At 29.6% G+C, this 20,567-nt stretch overlaps 1 protein-coding gene and 2 long non-coding RNA genes across 5 annotated transcripts in view; 2 read left to right on the top strand and 1 right to left on the bottom strand.

Moving 5' to 3' along the window:
* The window catches only part of LOC138124951 (protein prickle-like), a 201,150-nt gene that overhangs the window by 72,788 nt on the left and 107,795 nt on the right, over positions 1 to 20,567 (top strand). The window lies entirely within an intron of this gene.
* LOC138122945 (uncharacterized) lies at positions 1,902 to 6,510 on the bottom strand. 3 transcript variants are annotated; one of them, XR_011156667.1, is made up of 4 exons: positions 6,371 to 6,510; positions 4,097 to 6,315; positions 3,972 to 4,040; positions 1,902 to 3,877 (listed from the first exon to the last, which is right to left on the bottom strand). It is a non-coding gene; the product is annotated as an uncharacterized lncRNA (long non-coding RNA). The 3 variants fall into 3 exon arrangements; XR_011156665.1 differs by having other exon boundaries at positions 3,972 to 6,315; XR_011156666.1 differs by having other exon boundaries at positions 1,902 to 4,040.
* Positions 6,315 to 11,389, top strand: LOC138122946 (uncharacterized). The gene is made up of 2 exons (XR_011156668.1): positions 6,315 to 10,542; positions 10,595 to 11,389. It is a non-coding gene; the product is annotated as an uncharacterized lncRNA (long non-coding RNA).

Genomic DNA, 20,567 nt, shown 5'->3' with positions numbered 1-20,567 from the left:
TCCAACCGATTTTCATGGATTCCAGTTTTCTCAGTCAAGTTTTCTAAACCAAAATGAGAATATCGTTTGACAAAGTTAGTTCATACATAAGGAATTCAAAGAACTGAATCCTTAAAATGTTATGGACGCCATTCAACAAAATTAAATTTATCTAAGGTACTTTATCTCCTTTTACTCGGTACCTACTGTAAATGCGAAATTTTACTGCTGAAAAATTCACTTCACTAGTGAAGGGATCAAGATAAATAATTACAGTAGTTACAAAATGTTGCTTATGTAGGTTGACAAATAAAGAAAGACAAGAAATAAATTGCATCCGAATAGACATCAAATTAACTGCAACTTAGTAGTGCAGTTCTTACTTGTTTAATTACCGTTTTAATTGACTCTTTATTTGACGTGTACTTTTTCAACAATAAAACAAAACTCGAATCTGGACTAATGGAGAACTGCTGCTCTTGGATTTAATAATTATGCAAAATATTCTCCAGAACGACATACATGTTCTGCGTAATAATAATGCGATTCGTGTGCCATAACGATAATGAAATTTTTTCATAAATTAATTTTTCGGCTGACCCTCCGCGATTTAAACGAGTCCATTATGCAAAATTTTATTCCGGTTTGACTTACGCGACTTCGTATTCATGACGTATTCATTCAGGCGTTGTTGTTGAAGAGAAAAACTTTTTCTATTTGAGAGGAAAACATAAAACTAACAGTTTTAAATTGCGGACATCTTAAATGGCCCGTTCGAGTCCTTTTCAGAGACCGTCGGGTATACGATATCGGTCGATTTATTCAATTATGATAATCGATTCAGGTGTTCATCAGGAAATCCGGCGCTTTATTAAATTTCAAATTAATTAGCGACCAGTCCGATTATTAGTTGGGAAACGAAATCGACGACCAGATCGAGGAGCATCGTACAAACTGGGATCATAATCTGTGATTTAAATGCGCACGTGTGCCACAAACACACTAAACTTGATGGTTTACAAGGCAGTTTCTCAACGTTGAATACACTCTCGGTACGGGTCTCTAGAGAACACCGATATCATCTATTCATTTCGATAGAGTTCTAATCAGGAATCAGCTCATTACTAACGACGTGCATATTGCTAACTTTGAACCCGTTCCAACGGCAATGCCGGTGTGAAAACGGGCCATTGTTCGCAAGATTGTTAATTAATGTAATGGCTCGATTAGCGCAGCCCATCTAAACACCTCTTCTATCAATTAGAATAGATGCATCTAGAGAGGCCGAGGTACAGTTCAGGCAAGAGTGTTGTAGCAGGAACAAATTCTTACTGAGAGGATTGGTGATCAACAACTTCTTCAAGAAGAATGTCAAGAGTTTTATACATTCTCCGTAATATTTATAACAACAAAGAATTTTAAATCTATTTAAAGAAAATATAGTAAGCTTTCTATGTGGATTTAGTCCGTTTTTCATTTTTTTCAAGTATAATAAAGAGCATGTTATCTATGGCTGCTTATATCTTGTCTTATTGTGTCATTCATTTGCATCCGGTAATGAAGTCCATTATCACACTAGTAAGATAATGAATTCATTACCACAGTGGTAATAAAGTTTATTACCCCACTAGTGAGACTTGATTATCACACTAGTAAGATAATGAATTCGTTACCACAGTGGTAATGAAGTTTATTGTCTCTCTAGAGAGATAATGAATTCATTAGTTACTATTTGCATAAATAGTAATTATAATTTTTTGCTTCGATTGTTTGATTGTTCAAGTGACATTTATTGCTTCTGAAGAAAACATTTTGGAAGTTGTTTGCGTTCAGATTTCTCATAAAAGCATGATAGAGCTTTTTTTTTTAATCTGTGCCAGCAGTAGCACAAATTATATGACTGAAGTAGTTATATAGTGCTGGTTCTGGCTCACTCAAAAATCGCGTTTTAGACTCATGTGTTTTGCGTGACCTTCAACTGTATCAGTCATGTCGCGATCAAAACGCTAGTTTTAATTTGCGTTTGTAGTTTAGTCAAAACATAGTTTTTGATTCAGAGTAAATTATCTGATCATTACATCCGTTTTGGTTCCATCAAATACATGGTTTTTGATTAATGTAAGTAAGCGGTATTTTGCGTGACATATATTTTTCCAAACAGGTGTTGTGTGTATGTGTTCATGTACATAACATTGAGGTAGGTAATGGAGTTTCATATCTCTGTGCGTGCATTGCATTTTATAGTAAGTAAATCATAAAAAATATTTTCAATCTAATTGTTGAATTCTAATAAAAGATAAAAAATTTGCATTGTTTGTGACTTGGAAATGTGTTTTGTTTGAGGGTAGGGTATTGCGTAAGAAATAGTGGGCGTTATTTTGTTAACAAGGAGGGGATATGGAGTATTAATTAAGGAAGATTTATCGTTTGATATCAGTTTAATATCAACAGTAAGAATATTTTGCTAAAGACTTTTAATATGAGTTCATTTTTGCAAAGTGTTAATGAAGCAACTTTTTTCGTGCCGTTTGTAAAATCAAGCCAGCTGGAAGTTAATAAAAAATTTCAAGTTAATCGGTTTAGTAAAGAGGATTCACAGTTTGGTAAACAAGTTGTGGTTGATTGTGGGGATTTTAAAACATCCTTACCCCAGCGTTTTACATCGCAATTCACTGAAGAGGCCATTACAACTCTCAACCAGGAGTTAAGAGACGGAAAAACAATTTTTATGATTAGTCGGGGGAACGTTGGCAAAACAACAAATATATCTTTCATTGAAGAATAAAGGTGACAACAATGAAAAATCAGAAGAAATTTGTTCAAGATCTGAAAGTAGTGAATAAGAAGAAAAATTTGTTATTATTGTCACATATACAGTCAATAAAAAACTTAAAACATTTAATTGCAATGTATGAAATTAATAAAAAAATTCAAAGTGTTAAAATATAAATAAACTTTTATAAAAGTGAATATGTGGTGTTTTGTTTGTTTATGAGTGGGGAATAAAATATTAATTAGATACGTAAAATTTGATTATTTTATCTTAATTAAATGACAAGAGCTATAATCACAATAGAAAAAACAATCAATAATGAAGAAAGTTAAATTTAGTGATAAAGTTATTATTCATAATTTAGATGACACTGATGACTTTCGAAAATCAGCCTGGGAAATGTATGCTAGAGATAGATTAAGGTTTCAAAAACGAATTAGTGAATTAAGGAAAATTATCGATCCTGTGTTAAATAATCTATTAATGAAACAAAAAATAAAGAAAGATGTCAACAAAACACTGTGTTAAATAAGAGCTACAGCATCCGGCTGTATTGGGTGAAATAAAAAGCGATGACAACAAAACATCACATGAAATAGGAGACACATTATCCGGTTGTGTTGTTTGATTTTTTTTATATTTTAATAATAATTTTTAATTGAAAATTCTCTGTACTTTAGGTTACAAACAATGTAAAATAAAACAAATTTATTTTTTAAGTATATTTTTTATTTATACATAAAACTATACACTAAAACACATTTTATCTACTATTTTTTCTAATTTTTCTAATTCTACTAAATTTTGTTTTTTTTTCCTAACTAATTGTTGCTTTACCACTAAATATTTATTAATTTTTTGAATTTTTATGTCAATTTTTTTATTAATTTTTATAATATCCTGGTACATATGCTTAACTTTAGTTTCAAATTCTTGTTGAATTTGATCAACTGAAGATTTTTCATCCTCCATATAAAATGAGGAAGTCGAGGAACATGGAGACGCCTCTGGAGGTGTTGTAATTGTTTTACCCTTGCCCTTGCCCTTGCCTTTACCCCTAGTTGGCGGCTGGGTGGTAAAGGCCTCCGCTTCCTCATTGTCGTCCACGTGTTCCATAAATCCAATCTGAAAATAATTAAGTTTCTATTATTAATAAAAATTACAATTTTAATAAATATAAACTTATCAATAATCGGAAAAATTTGAATAAAAAAATTACCTCTTGCAACAATGATTCGGAATCAATCAATGAAGGTAGACTAAAGTTAGTTTCCTCATCCTCCATAGGCTGTTGATAAATTTTATTATTAGTTATTAATTTAATAATAATTAAAAAATACATACCTTAATAACTTTATTTTGAAGGATGTTCACTTTTTGAGTAGACATTTTTTTTTTTCGTGAAATTACCAACAATTGAACAAATGAAAACTAGTAATTGAAATAAACAAGAATCATGATTTATATAATAAAAAAATGCAAAGTTTACAAAAAACCCCAACAATTTTTCTGCATGTGCCTTGGTCGTTTAAGTCTACCTCTAAATGGGTGGGGGCTAAGAGTGAACGAATGAAACGTCTTATGTGATAACGCCTAGATGAACAGTGGGAGAGAACGTTAATTACTCATTTGTAGCATAATTTTTTATGTTACCGCCCACAGACGTACAGAGCCATTACAGAATGATTTCTTTTGTATTTATTTTGAATGTGACCAACCCCCAATAAAAGTTGCACCAAAGAAGATGAATGCACCCTTAAATGAAGAGATTGAAGGAAAGAAAAATGTGCCAATTAACACAGGACAACATAAAATGTTTACAATTGAAAATGAATTAAATGCCGATATTGGCAAAAGTTTATTAGGAAATAATTTTGATTTTTATTTTGCTTTTATGGCTGTGTACATTTTCAATTGGATTGGATATTTATTGGTGATAACATTTTGGCACAAACTTGCAGCAAAATTTGGTGCTCTATCAGGATTTGGATTATCAATATCAAAGTGGACGTTTTTGATTCAATATTCAACAGACTGGATATTAAAAGACTACAGCTGGTTTTGTTGGCTTTTAATAATTTTAGGATTAATCGTCTGCATATTTTCATGTAAACGATATTTAAAAATAGTAAGGAACTGGGACATGCTGTCTGTTAATCAACAAATAACTTTAATTTTTAATTAAGTTTCAACCAATGTAATATTTATAAATGTCATGAATAAAATATTAAAAACAAACAATCCTTTAATTTTTTCTTGATTTTTATTCGTAATATGTATTTGTAATTTTTCACTATACAAAATTACATTTACAATATAAATTCAAACAGCAAATATATTTGAAAGGGTGGTTTAAGATCAAAAATAATAAAGGAAAAAAAGCTGCATATAGACGATTGAAATTAAATGAAACAAAATTGAAGTTAATAGAATCATAAAAATAACCTCAAATTATATTTTAAAGAAAATTTTTTGAAACTTTATTTCGTAAACGGTACGTTGGAGCCCAAAATAATAGAGGAAAAAAAGTTGCAAAAAGTTGTTATAAATCGAATGGTAAAAACTAAAAGTTGATTGATTCACGTGCATAAGCTCAAATTACAATTAAAGAGTAAAATTGTAAAAGTTTAATAGCGTTTATCTCAAAAACTATTCGTTTTATTGAAAAATGATCTATGTAAAAAAACATGCGCAAAGAAATGGAAAATCGATTTATTTAAATCAAAATTTTTTTAGGGTTGATCATTTTGTATTTTCTACACCGTTCAATATTTTTTGAATTTGAGTTTTTATTTAAATTTGTGAGTTTAAGCGATGAAGTTTGATATGCAACTCGATATGGTTCTGACAACATTTAAAAAAACTACCCTTAGCTTAAATTAATTTAATTTTGAGATAAAAATTTGAAATTAAAACCACAAGTAGCATTTTTTATGGAGAATTCAAGGATTTAATTTTAAAAATTTTAAAATGTTTTTAAGTGCCTTTTTTTGGTAAAAAAACATCACTTTTTAAAGAAAAAAAATTCAAAAAGTAACAATTTAAAAACATGAATTTTTCTAAATCCAACCATCATAAACATTTTAAAAAATAAAAATGTTTTAAGTGCCAAAAAGTATAAAATTAAAGTCATTTCCGCCCGACCAAAAACGGGGGTTAAACTTTGTTACTGATGTAGGTTCTCTTAAGATATGTCTCATAGCTGGATTGAAAAGTCAGGACTCTTTTTTTTTTTTTTTTTTTTTTTTAAATAGGGGTGTTATATGGTTATTTAATAATAATAACAAAGATAAAAGTATAAACATTTATTTATTTATTCTCAAATACATTATTTTCATCGCAATCATCCCAATTTTCATCATCGGGAGTGTAATTTACTTGAGGGATGACAATTTTTGGTCTCTTCTTCATTTCTTCCCATAATCTTTGCCGTTCCGCAGCACCCTCTTTCCACTTGCGGTCCATGTCTTTCATGTACTCCTCACGATGAGCCTTGTACATGTGGATCGACAAACGATGCTCCAAGCATTTATGGAAGGGGTTGTAGGGACATTGAACAATTCCTTTAAAATAATAAATATATGAAATACAGTTTTATATTAAAAAAAAAAAACTTACCATTTTGATTATTGTAACTATCAAAATTTTGGAAATTCATGGTTGTAGTACTCGCAAGTTGACAATTATCAAAGTGTATAAAACTAAGCCAATTACTGCTATATTTATTTCAATGTCCCCACTCTTGTTACATCCCTCTTTTTGTCTCCCACCAACTTTTAAAGAAAGAAACATTTTGCTTATCTTCGGCAAAATATATCCCAATTTATTTTTACTTTAGGTAATTAACATGTTATCACCATTATTTTATTCTTTTTATTTCACTATAAATAAGAATCTTTTTTTGAATATTGACATTGTTTGTGCAGCTTCTTTATTAAACTTCAATGGAAACCGTCACACGTTTATGTAAAAGAGTCTTAAAAGTGGTACGTGAATATTTCTCAAAATTAAAAACTATAGATGAGTTAAATAAATTTCAAATTCATATAAATAATACAATCAAAATTGTTAATAAAGCAATAAAAAACAAATTGCATAAAAATAATGTTTTAGAGTCACTTCATTCTTTAGAATCTAGTTTATCATATTTAAAATATTATCGTTTAAAATTAAAAAAACTTAAACAAAATTTAATTTTGAAAACGGGAGGAAAACTTTCAACTAATTTAAATCGAAATTGCTCTAATGTAAAATGGGAAAATATTGAATCAGCTTTTAATGGAAGAATTCGTACTGGTTTTATATCAACATTAAATATAAAAGACCCTTTAATTTTTTTCAATAAAGCTTTTAAGTGTTTTTCAATTAAAATTAAAAAAATCTTAAAGGAGTCTATGATAAAAGTGAATGTTATTTTCTCCGCTTATTTCATAAAACCTCAAACTGGTGAAATTGACATAAAAAGCTTTTGCACAAAAAATGTTCCAATTGACACTTCAACTAATTTAAAACGGTGGTACAAAGAAAACGTTACCGATAAATTAATGAATGAATTAGAAGAGTTTGCAGAAAAGGATTCTGGATGGGCTCTTCATGAAGTTATAGGGCTTAAAGTAAATATTAACAGGTATGATCCATTAAAGATAGGTTTTTCAACGTTTGTAACTGTACCAAATTTTATTAAAAAAAAACATGCAGTAATTAATGTTGAAAATGATGATAATTTTTGTTTTTTATGGTCAGTTGTATCTGCTTTGTATCCTGCAAAGAAAAACGCTAATAGAATTTCTTCTTATCCACATTTTAAAGATGTGTTAAAATATCAAAATATCCAGTTTCCAATTACAATTAAAGATGTTAGAAAGTTTGAAAAACATAACAATCTTGCCATTAACTTATATTATTTTGAGCGTTCAAAAATTTTGCCTTGTTCTTTAAGTTCACAAACACATAAAGCTGATATTAAAGTTATCAATTTATTAATGTTGCCAATTAATACTAAACCAAATTTGTCTTTTGCTTCTAAAAAGTCCTTACTTTATCACTTTGTGTGGATTAAAAATTTATCTCGTTTGTTATCTAAACAATTATCAAATCATAATAATAAATGTTTTGTTTGTGAGAGATGTTTAAATTCTTTTACCACTGACAATCTACTCCAAAATCATTTGCGTTATTGCCTAAAGTCAAATCAATGTTGTGTCAAATTACCTGATGAAACAAAGAAATTTTTGCAGTTTGAAAATCATTCTTATAAAGAAAAAGTTCCCTTTGTTATATACGCAGATTTAGAAAGTATTTTAGAAAAGGCATCAGACAATAATTACTCTACCAAATCTAATTCTAAAATATATCAAAATCATGTTGCATTTAGTGTAGCCTATTATCTAAAATGCTCTTATAACGATTCATTCTCTAAATTTAATATTTATCGTGGTAAAGATTGCATTCAGTGGTTTGTTAAAGAGTTGGAAGAAATTTCACAGTTTTGTGATGAACAGCTTAAAATAATTTTACCAATGACAACAATAACAACAACAACAACAACAACAACAACAAATGACAATTGTCACATCTGCAAACAAACATTTCAACCAAACCAAATGAAAGTACGAGATCATAATCATCAAACAGGAGAATTTCGTGGTTTAGCGCATCAAGCTTGTAACTTAAATTATAAAGATGCTCATTACATTCCTGTTGTTTTTCACAACTTGAGTGGATATGATGCTCATTTTATAATTAAAGAACTATCAACACAGTTTCAAGGAACAATCAAATTGCTACCTATAAATAAAGAAAAATACATTTCTTTTACTAAATATGTTGCAGGCACAAATGTATCTTTACGATTTGTTGATTCTTTTCGTTTTATGTCTCAAGCTCTAGGAAAACTTTCATCAAATTTACAAAACGAACAAAAATCTATAACAAAATTATTTTGTAATACCGAAGAAGAATTCTTGTTATTAACAAAAAAAGGTATATTTCCTTATGATTACATTGATTCATTTGAACGTTTAGAGGAAACCGTTTTACCTTGTAAAGAAGCATTTTACAGTGAACTTACTGAGGAACCTATTAGTGACAGCGACTATTATCATGCTAAAAAAGTTTGGGACTGCTTTCATATTAAAACAATAGGAGAGTATGCTGATTTGTATTTAAAGACTGATGTTCTTTTACTTGCAGATGTTTTTGAAGCTTTTCGTGATACATGCAAAAAAACATATGATTTAGATCCTTTACATTACTTTACTACTCCCGGACTTACATTTGATGCTATGCTCAAAACCACAAATATAACATTAGAACGTTTGATGGATATTGATCAAATATTATTTATAGAAAAAGGAATAAGAGGTGGTGTATCACAGTGTTCAAATAGATATGCAAAAGCAAATAATAAATATATGAGAGAAAATTTTATACAAAATTTAGACAGCAAGTACTTAATGTATTTTGATGTGAATAATTTATATGGTGCAGCAATGTCAGAATATTTGCCATATGGTGAATTTGAGTTTTTAGAAAATTTTAACATTCAACAAATATTATATACCTCCAATACTTCTCAAATTGGTTACATACTTGAATGTGATTTAGATTATCCCATTTGCATACATGATATGCATAGCGATTTACCATTGGCGCCTGAACATATGGTGCCACCAAATTCTACATCCAAAATTAAAAAACTGCTTTTAACATTATTTCCAAAAAAAAATTATATTATTCATTATAGAAATTTGAAAATGTATTTAGACCTGGGAATGAAATTAACTAAAGTTCACAAAGTTTTAAAATTCAAACAATCACCATGGCTTAAACAATATATTGACTTAAATACCAAACTCAGGCAACAGTCTAAAAATGATTTTGAAAAAGATTTCTATAAATTAATGATTAATGCTATTTATGGTAAATGTATGGAGAATGTTAGAAAACATAGAGACATTCGATTGGTAACGAAATGGGATGGAGGACGCTGGGGACTACGCGCATTAATTTCAAGACCTAATTTTCATAGCTCCATTATTTTTGATGAAAATATTGTTGTTGTTGAAATGAATAAATTAGAAGTTTATCTGAATAAACCAATATACGTTGGTTTTAGTATCTTAGATATTTCGAAAACTTTCTTATATCATTTTCATTACAACTATGTTATTAAAACCTTCCAAAACTCTGCAAAATTACTTTATACCGATACTGACAGTTTAATCTATGAATTTAAAGTTTATGACATATATGAATATATTAAAAAAGATTTTCATCTTTTTGATACCTCAGATTATGAAACTAACAATATTTATAACATTATACAAAGAAACAAAAAAGTACCCGGCCTTATGAAAGATGAAAACAATGGTAAAATTATGTTAGAATTTGTTGGTTTAAGATCAAAAATGTATGCTTACACTGTAGATGACGATAAATCAAAAGAGTATTTAGTTAAAAAATCAAAAGGATCTACAAAATCTTCAATAAAAGCCATCACATTTAATGATTATAAAAATTGTTTGTTCGATCAAACAATTTTAGAAAAAGTGCAAAAGTTAATAAGATCTAAAAACCACAAGGTATCATCTATCAAACAGAAAAAAATTGTCTTAAGTCCATTTGATGATAAACGTATTCTTAATTTTGATACAACTGACACTAAGCCTTGGGGCTATATGTATCAAGCGACACCTAACAGAGAAAAAGAAGAAGAAAATATTAATTATGAGTAAAGTACATATGTGTACATAAGTAAATAATGGAAGGGATATCAACTACAAAATGAGGTACTGCATACAAACTAGCAACACAAATAATTTTATTTTATTGTTGTTGCAGTGCTAACCAGTGTTTCCAAGATGGATCTTTTGTTACAAATCAAAATCGAAGCCCAAGATGCTCTACAGAAAATTTATATGAAACATTTAAATAACCTGATCCTGTATGAAGACACTCATCAAACGAAACTTAAACTTTTTACTCTGATGAACCGAGAAGACTTTATTATTCCAAGTGAAATTTTTCCAAAAATGTCTCTTTACATAAAAAATGCTAATGTTGAAATATTTGTAAAACTGTTACAGAAAAGAAAATTTTTAGATAAGTATGTACACACATTTGTAGATATCTGTAGGAAAGAAAATGTAAGTTTGCTTTCTTATTCGAAATTATATGCCTTGTTAACTGCTCATGGTTTAGAGAAAAATGTATCACATATTTATTATCTGTTAGAGTTATTGTCCAACCACAATTTGCAAAACATTTGCACAAAGGAATTTCCATTGTTGAATATTTTGCAAAACCATCAAACTGTTGTATCATGCATTGATCAATTTGTATGTAATGTTTCATACATAGCTGACTACAAAAAGCTTCAGATAGCGATTTTGTCGTTGAAATTAAATAAAGATGTTTTATATAGATTTAAGCCTCATGAAAATGTTAAACACTCCCAAATATTACAATGGGTAAAGGAAAACATATTCAAAGGAAACAGCGATCCAGAGGCTCAGCTAGGTTGGACTTGCGGTCCAGACTCAGCGAGATGGCCATCAACAAAGCTCCAGGATTATAAAGAAACTTTGACTCTGTTAACATTATTATCATCTATTCAATAAAACACTTTTCATATTTTTTTGTCTTTTATTTATAAATTTTCTTACATAATTAAGGTGCTACAACTATTTATCTTAAATACTACCTAAGTAATAATAACAATAACTAAATAAATAAATAAATACATGGGTACCTACTTATAACCTATCTAACTAAAGATATTATGTTTTTAATTGGTATATATTTAGCTATTCTATCATGCAAAATTAAACAATAAGCAGTTGTTTTATCAGGTATATTTACACTTGTTTCAAATTCTATTCTAATATCCACTGCACTTCTTTTTAATTCTTCGTTTTGTTTAGAACAATCAATCACTGCAATTGGTGCAATATCTTTAAACTCTTTTGGAGTAAAAATAGGTTCACTTTCTTTGTAAAGAAAAGAATTTTGAAAATTAGTAAACATTTCATATAAGAGAGCATATTGATTGTTAACAAAATTTATATTTAAATTGTCATATGGATAATGTGTATCATTAAGGAAAACTTTAATATTTCTTAAATAACAATGATCAAAACGACTACAGTTTTTAGTAAGTTGATTTTTTCGATCTGTTTGTAATGCAAACATTACATATTGAGGTTTTTCTATAGCAGATTTAATAGCCCATGTATGTTTTTGTGTTTGAGGTAAAACTGGATATTCATGTAATTCTCGACTTCGAAAAGGAATGTACAATTCTTTTGCACTTTTAACAATATCCAATAATTTTAATTGTTCTTTTATTGTTGTTGTAATATGAGGAACTCTCCATGATATTTTTTCTAAAGACAATTTTACTGTCTTATCTAAATCATCATCAAGCAAAAATGCATTACTATCATCACTACCGCGACGTAGTACTAATTCTTGTCGAGCATTTACCAAAACTTTTTTAAAGTCTTCACACAAACCCAAAACCATGTGAAGTGGAATTATAACATCAAAACTACCACTCACTCCATCAATAATAGTAGATTGTTCTTTGGGAAACCAACCACTGTTTTGAAGAGCCTTACTTTGTGATTCGTTGTATGTTGCATATCCTTTTAAAATAGACGCAATTCCCGGATTTCTAACAGTATCAATGGAATCTCCTGATATTTCATAACGTATTTCATTAAACAAAAATAAAATTCCCATGTTAACAAATTCAACGCTTGAAGGTGGTAAAACAGCATTATCTTTACCATACACTTTTACTTTTCCTTGAACATGTAACGTACTGTACCAAGGTAAAGTGTATATGTCTTGTTGTTGTATTGGAATTCTAATTTCATCATTGTTATTAAAAGAACTAGATGCATAAGGTGGATGAGTACGTTTTTCAGCATAAGCAATTGTCATATCAAACAACGGTGGTTCCTGAACATTCAGAATTTCAAAATTCATTTTGCTAAATTTATACTTTTACTCGAAATCCTAAAGATTTTAAAAACAAACGGTTTGCTGTAGTTAACACTTTCACGTTTTTCACTCGACTAGAAATTTTATTTGTTTTTGAGATATTTATATTTTTACCCTTGTATGCCGCACCAATTTTACTATTAACATTAAACACTATTCCCATTGCAGGATCGCTATTTTACTTTACGCAAATGCAACCTTACTGTTAGCACTTCTCCTCTAAAATTGACAATATTTCCATCTTGATCAGTTATTTTAATTGTTATCTCATCTATTTGTTTAGTGTTAACTGGTAGATAAATAACACTAGAAGGTGTTTCTATTATTTTGTATCCAGGAGGTACACAAGGAAAAAATTCATGAATAACATGCACTTCTTTACCATTGCGATACGCACCAGATACAATATTACACTCCACACATAATGCATTTACTTTGAATATTTTACAAGGATTATCTGATATATGTTTTTTGTTTGCTCTAAGTGTATTACTGCTGAAACCTAGTAAACTACCAATAGTGTCTTTTTTTGTAAAGTCAATATCAAGACTACATTTAATTTCACATTTTAAGGTATTGTTATTTCCTTCTATAAGTAAAGTAGGTTGTTGCATGTAGTGATTTGTTTTTAATGATTCGTTTTTAACATATCTAATAAGTTCTTGACTTAAAAAAGCATTGAGTTCATCAATTTCATAAGAACCCTCAGGAATTTCAATAAAACCTTTTGTTTGATTTATTAAGGTAAAATAAAATTTGTTATTTGAATTAGTTACGTTTGCTATTGAATTAAATGTTTCTAAGTTTATTAAACCTAAAGCGTATTCACTGTTATCCAATACTAAAGGAGGATAATATTTACTTGAAAGTATTGAACTTGTTCCTGTTAAAGTAAACGTAACAGACATGATACAAACACATACAAAAGACTGTGCTAAACTAAAAACTATCTACATCCGTTATTAATTATTATAGTTGTACAAAAATTTTAAACACAAATGTCCACAAATTACTGTATCAAACTTTTGTAATGTTTGATGATTATATATTATTTCACACTTATTGTTTTTGTTTAAATATTTAACTAATTCTGTAGGTGGCGGTAAGTTGCCAAAGCTATCAAAATAAATGACCTGGTTATTAATTTTTTTATAAGCAGTCCAGTGAGTTCCATTACCTTTCTGATCATCTAAATTTATGAGACCAGTTTCGTTAACTTTTGCTCCTGATTTAGGCAATGAATCTTTCATAAATACTCCTCTAAAATTATGAATTTCTAATAGTTTTGCAAATTTTTTTAAATCAATATTTGTTAAGGCACGTTTTGGAAGCTTTATAGGAATGTCCTTGGTGATTTCCATGGTCCTAAAAAAAGACCGAATCCCTTTTTATAAGGTTTTAAAAACAATCCTTTTCCTGATTTAGACTTATTTAATGCAATGGCTTCCATATTTTGATTATGTCTTTGAGTTTCTTTAAGTTGTTCTTTAGCTGCTTTAGTATCATTTACTGCTTTTGCAATTGCTGCAGCACCACCACCTAAAGAACCTAAGGCCCCTAATGCAGCAAAAATTGGAATAAGCGGTAAAAATCCACCAGTTTTTGGTATAGGAATAGTGCGTGTATGTTTAATAGGACTTTTGTTTTTTACTGATTTTACAGCTTTTACTGCTGCTTTTATAACGTCAATGTTGTTTTTAAACTTCTTTCCTTTAATTGCTGTTTTTGCAATTTTTCTTAGTTGGTTAAACCCTAATCCTTTTTTACTTTTCTTAAATTTAGTTTTTGAGCGCTGAGATTTTTTTGCTGATGAACAACCCATTCCAAGTGTTAATTTAGCTTTCATTGCAGATGCAACACCCAAAGCCGCAGTTTTTTCTCCAAGTGAAGAATTAGAAGAACGTAATCTAAGCTTTGCTTTCTCTAATAAGACACGGTCTGCTTTATGTCTATTGATTAGATCTAAACTCTTATTATAAGCGATATCATGTTCCTTGCAGGCTTCATCCAAATCATTAACTCCTTTATCGCCTCGGGAAAGCCGTTTTGATAGTTTTGTTCCTGGTCCACAATAATTATAACCCGGAATATGAAGTTCTACGGGTAGCTTATTTATCACCGAATTTAGAATACCACGTCCACTATATCTCTTTTTAACCGTTTTTACTTGACTGTTACGCTTTCGTTTTTTTACTGCCATATATAGACTTTATGAAGTTTAGGTTTTACCAACTAAAACACAACTAAAACAAAACAGGTTTGGATAAGAATATTTATAGTTTACAGAAATTTTTCTCATTAGTTTCATGCAAAATGCGAATAGTACAACAACCAATAACACTACAAGTTTCAAACAATGATTTTAAAACTATTAACAAAAAAAGACATGGAGGACTTTTTCCCTCAACTATACGTTGTCTTATTGTAGGACCATCAAACTGTGGTAAAACCAATACAATGATAAGTTTAATTGAACATCCTAATGGATTGCGATTTGAAAACGTCTATGTTTTTTCAAAATCATTATTTCAACCAAAATATCAGTATTTAGAAACATTATTAAAACCTATAAAAGGAATGAATTTCTTTGCATTTAATAATCTAGAAAATAATATTCCCTCTTCATCAGAAGTTAAACCTAATTCCTTAATAATTTTTGATGATGTAGCTTGCGATAAACAAAATGTTATGAGAGAATATTTTAGTATGGGTAGACATAAAAATATTGACTGTTTCTATTTGTGTCAGACTTATACCAAAATTCCGAAACAATTAATTAGAGACAATGCAAATTTTTTAATAGTATTTAAACAAGATGAGTTAAATTTACTTCGCATTTATAGAGACAACGTTAGTTCGGAGCTCACTTATGAACAATTTAAAGAAATGTGTCATTTATGTTGGCAGGATAAATTCAATTTTTTAGTAATTGACAAAGAAAAAGATTTCAATAGTGGAGGTTATAGAAAAGGTTTTGATTGCTTCATACAACCTTAATTTCAGTAAGAAAAACTATATAAACAAAACAAAGTACCAAATTCCACAGTTTTAGAAGCAGTTTGTTAACGCTTTGTAACGCTTTTACGATTTGATAACGTTTTGCGTATTTGTATTAACTATGAATTTAAAAAGTAGAGTTAATGATACAGACACAGACAATCTAAAAAAATTAATTAAGAAAAGAGATGAAGTAAAGCGAAAAATGACTTTGCTAAAACAAGATGAGTCTATTTATGAAAACACCTTTTCTCCTATTACCAAAAGACTTGAAACAATATCCAATCAGTTACAAGAAAAAGGCATTGTCAACAACTTTAAACCTAAAGAAGAAAAACAAGAAACATTTAAACAAATTATTCCCGTCGAAAATAAGCTTACTCTTTCGGATAGAATCTCTAAACTTCAAAAAAGAATGGATTCAATAAAAGATGATAAAGTTGATTTGAATGAAATTGATAAGCTACTTCAAAGTACATCACATGATGCATCAGTTTTAAAAAGGGAGGTAGAACCAGAAAGTTTTATAGAGGAACCTGAAAATGTAGACAATATAGAACTAGATGAGTTAATTGAAAATTCAGTTGAAGAAAGTAAAAATAATATTTCAAATATTGTTGGAACAGATTTATTTACTGAGTACTTAGAAAGTTTTGATGAAATACCACGACAATATATAAGTGCTATGATTCTTGATAAGAAACGAGAATTTGATCATAGGACTGGCATAAGACACGACAGCTTTCAAGAGAAATTCTTCATTGGTTCATCTGTTGTAGAGTTTATGGGCAAAGACATTAAAGTAGATAACAACTTTTATAAAACAACACCGGGACTCTATGAACTTTTATTTAAAAACAATCCTAAAAAGTATACACAAAATGACTTGAGTACATATAAAGAGATTTTGGATTTAGGCAATGCTTGTCGTCCTAACTTTGATCCTTCTGCTCCAATTCGCCTTAGATCTGATAAATATAAATCAGTTATTGCTCCCTTATACTTTCCATCTCAAAATTATACTGAAACTCCTAAAAGACCAAGAAAAGCCATCGGTAAAGGTATGATAAAAGAAACAAATAATTATCCAATAAATTATGTTTACTGGGATGATCCAAATGAATTAGTCGAAAGACTTCGGTTATTAGTTGCTTCGCAGACAGCGGGACATTCGGGTCACAATAACGAAATAGTTTCAATTGTAGAAGAATTGCGTGAATCTGGTATTATTGAATGATGACGCTTGATAAATTTGGACGTCACTTAGTTAAAAATCCACAATTGGTATTGACAAAGTTTAGTGACAAAGAAATTCTTTCATCCTCATATATGTTTTATAACGTAATTTTAAAATTTGAAGCTAATGCCATTGTAGATAATAAATATATTATAGGATTTGACAGAGTTGATTATAAATTTCCATTAGAACAGGGTACCATTGAAAAGATTCTTCTAAACAATGAAGAGGTTCTTATAAGTTTAAATGATAAATTATTTACTAAAGAACAAGCTTTGAATTATCAAATGCAATTTGGAACAAGTATATCATTTGTTGTTAAACAAAGTACATCGAAAACTAAAAACAATAAATTTAAATGTTTATTTGCGCAAATAATTGTTAAATGTCCAATAAAATTTGAAAATCAGTCAGTCAATGATGAAAAAGCGATTATAAAACATTAATAATAAGCATGGTTTCCAAATTAAAAGATAATGGTTATAAACCTACTTCCATCAAAATGGATATCGTAAAAGAATTACATAAGCCTGCAAGAAAAAAATTCAAACGTCGTCGTATTATAATTAAAGGACTAAATGAAACATTGCAAGCTGATCTTGTGGAAATGATTCCATATGCCAAAGAAAATCAACAATTTAAATACATTTTAGTTGTAATTGATTGCTTTTCTAAGTACGTCTGGATGGCTCCATTAAAGACAAAAAATTCTATTGATGTGAGTACAGCAATGGAGAATATTTTACTAAAAGTAAAACCACCACCTAAAAACTTACAGACTGACAACGGTAAAGAGTTTTTTAATACAAAATTTCAAAGTTTAATGAAAAAACGTAAAATTAATCATTATAGTACGTTCAGTTCTATTAAAGCATCTATAGTTGAACGGGTCAACAGAACGCTAAAGCAATTAATGTGGGTACAATTTAGTTTTCAAGGAAATTATAAATGGGTCAATATATTAGATAAAATCGCCAACGAATATAACAACAAATATCACAGCACAATTAAAACTACACCCGCAAATGTTAAAAAAAGCAATGAAAGATCAATATTGAAATCAATTTATACTCATATAAAGCTTGCAAATGTACATAATAAATTTTCTGTTGGTGATCATGTACGAATAAGTAAACATCGTCAAATTTTTGATAAATCTTATACAGCCAATTGGTCAAACGAAATTTTCATTGTTAAAAAAGTAAAGCTAACTAATCCAACAACATATTTATTAAAAGATGTACAGGGCGAAGATATATTAGGAGGATTTTATGAAGAAGAATTGCAGAAAGTAAAACATTCGGATATTTACTTGGTGGAAAAAGTTTTAAGAAAAAAAGGAAAAAAAATGTATGTCAAATGGTTAGGACTAAACAACACACACAACAGTTGGATTGATAAAAGTAGCATCACATAATACATTCAAATGTAATTTATATTTTTAATAAAATTATAATAAAGAATCTAGTGTTTTATTTCATTATTTCCTTACTTTGCAGTTCATAATCATCCGGATAGAGATGACTAACCTAAGTCAGCATCTTCAACCTTCACATAATTGTGATTAAGCAATATTTTACATCACAATATGGTAGTGATAGTAGCAATAAAACAACATGAATATGTGAAAGTTTATTTATATTTACATTACTACAAAATATACAATTTCAAATAAATAATAATAACATTTAGGAACACACAAATTCACTCTTTAGTTCTATATTCTCGTAAAAAATGTTTAAAATGTTGACTCTTAATTAAATCATGCATGGCGCAAGGAAGACATCTGACACCTTCCATATCACTTTCACCTTTGCATGATGGACACTTATATTTAATCGGAACAGGCATTTTTTTTTCTCGTGTAGCTCCAGAAAAATTTATTCTTCTGTCTGTTCAACAAACTTGATATTGGTTGTTCTTCCAACTATTCCTTCACTAACCATAAAAATGTTTTTTCCTTGTTTCAATAAATTGTTTATAGTTTGAATAACTTTTTCGCTAAATTTTTCTGTAAACCGTTGTGGAAGAGGCGTTTTAAATTCACTACAATCAACGACTACTTGTTCACCAAACTGAGTTTCCGTCTTAATAAATCTTTTAATGGGGAATCTTCTATCAATTTCTAAATAACTTGGCCTCACATATGGCACAAGATGAGTTTCTTCGTTTATAGATTTTAAGAAATGACTCATCGCTTAATTTTGATACTATGCAGCTGCTTTAATACTATGAAAATGTAAGTTCAGCATACAATTATAAAATGATCCCCCACTACCTCAATGTTTAGATGAATGAAAACACAATGACCCCTTCAGAAAAATAAAGATCATGCAAAATACTACTTATTTGCATGAATAAAAAACTATGTTTTGCAGAGAACACAGAAATATGAAACTTCAATATCTTCCGCAATGTTTCTAGCTCATAAAAATATAAGTCACGCAAAATACCGCTTATTTACCTGAATCAAAAACCATGTTTTGATGGAACCAAAACGGATGTAATGATCAGATAATTTACTCTGAATCAAAAACTATGTTTTGACTAAACTACAAACGCAAATTAAAACTAGCGTTTTGATCGCGACATGACTGATACAGTTGAAGGTCACGCAAAACACATGAGTCTAAAACGCGATTTTTGAGTGAGCCAGAACCAGCACTATATAACTACTGACTGAACTTGCAAAGATGACCTTTACATAAATTTAATTTGACATCAAATGAGCAGCGCCTATTTGGGTCCTAAATCAAACGCTTCTAAATATTTGAACATTCCCATGTGGAATACGATTTCTCATTTTTTTACTTTCTCGAGGAATCTAAAATTTATAGCGAATTTACTACAGTAGAAAATTTATATGGTTTGTGTGTATTACTCGACTGTCATTTAAGAAATATGGCTGAGAAATGTAAAATTGTAAATACGAGAAAACCGACCAGATACTGTCGATGCCCGGACCACTCCGTAAATTCCCAGAGATGGAGCAAAAATGTTGGTAGAAAGAACTAGGGTGCGACCCACTCGTAAATATCAGCGGGGACTTTTATTTATCACCGGTTTTAATTAGAGGCGTTGGATAATTGCACTTTAATATTGAGAGGCCGATCGCATGTGCTGTATCGAAATATAAATGCAATTAAGATGCGGCGACGGCAAAAATTTTACCAGGCGAGATTACAAAAAAGGACAAGTTTGTTTGTTGCTCGCTAATTAGCTATTAAATACTCTCTAATTGCTTATCGCGACTGAATACTTCTGAGCAACACTACAAAAGCCACTTGGGGTTAAAGCCCATATTTTCTTCGCGCCAAGCTGGGATTGCAAAGTTAATTTTAATTGTCTGGACACGCGGCGGCGGCACCGCACCAGAAATATTGTTTCGTGAGGTGTCTGCAGAGGGATTATTATTTATCCGGGAGGCTGTTCAATTGTGCATTAATCTCTTTGACTTGAACTTGAGACCAGATGCACCAAGGGTACACATTCTGAGTAGAAGGTCTTTTTGTGTTTCGCCCAGTTGCCGACCCAGACGAAGTCGAGGGCTTAGCACAAAAAGACTCACTTCTA

Source organism: Tenebrio molitor, chromosome 2, assembly GCF_963966145.1.
Source record: "Tenebrio molitor chromosome 2, icTenMoli1.1, whole genome shotgun sequence".
Classification (NCBI taxonomy): domain Eukaryota; kingdom Metazoa; phylum Arthropoda; class Insecta; order Coleoptera; family Tenebrionidae; genus Tenebrio; species Tenebrio molitor.
The sequence above is the reverse complement of the archived record's forward strand: the minus strand, read 5'-3'. Positions and strand labels throughout refer to the sequence as shown.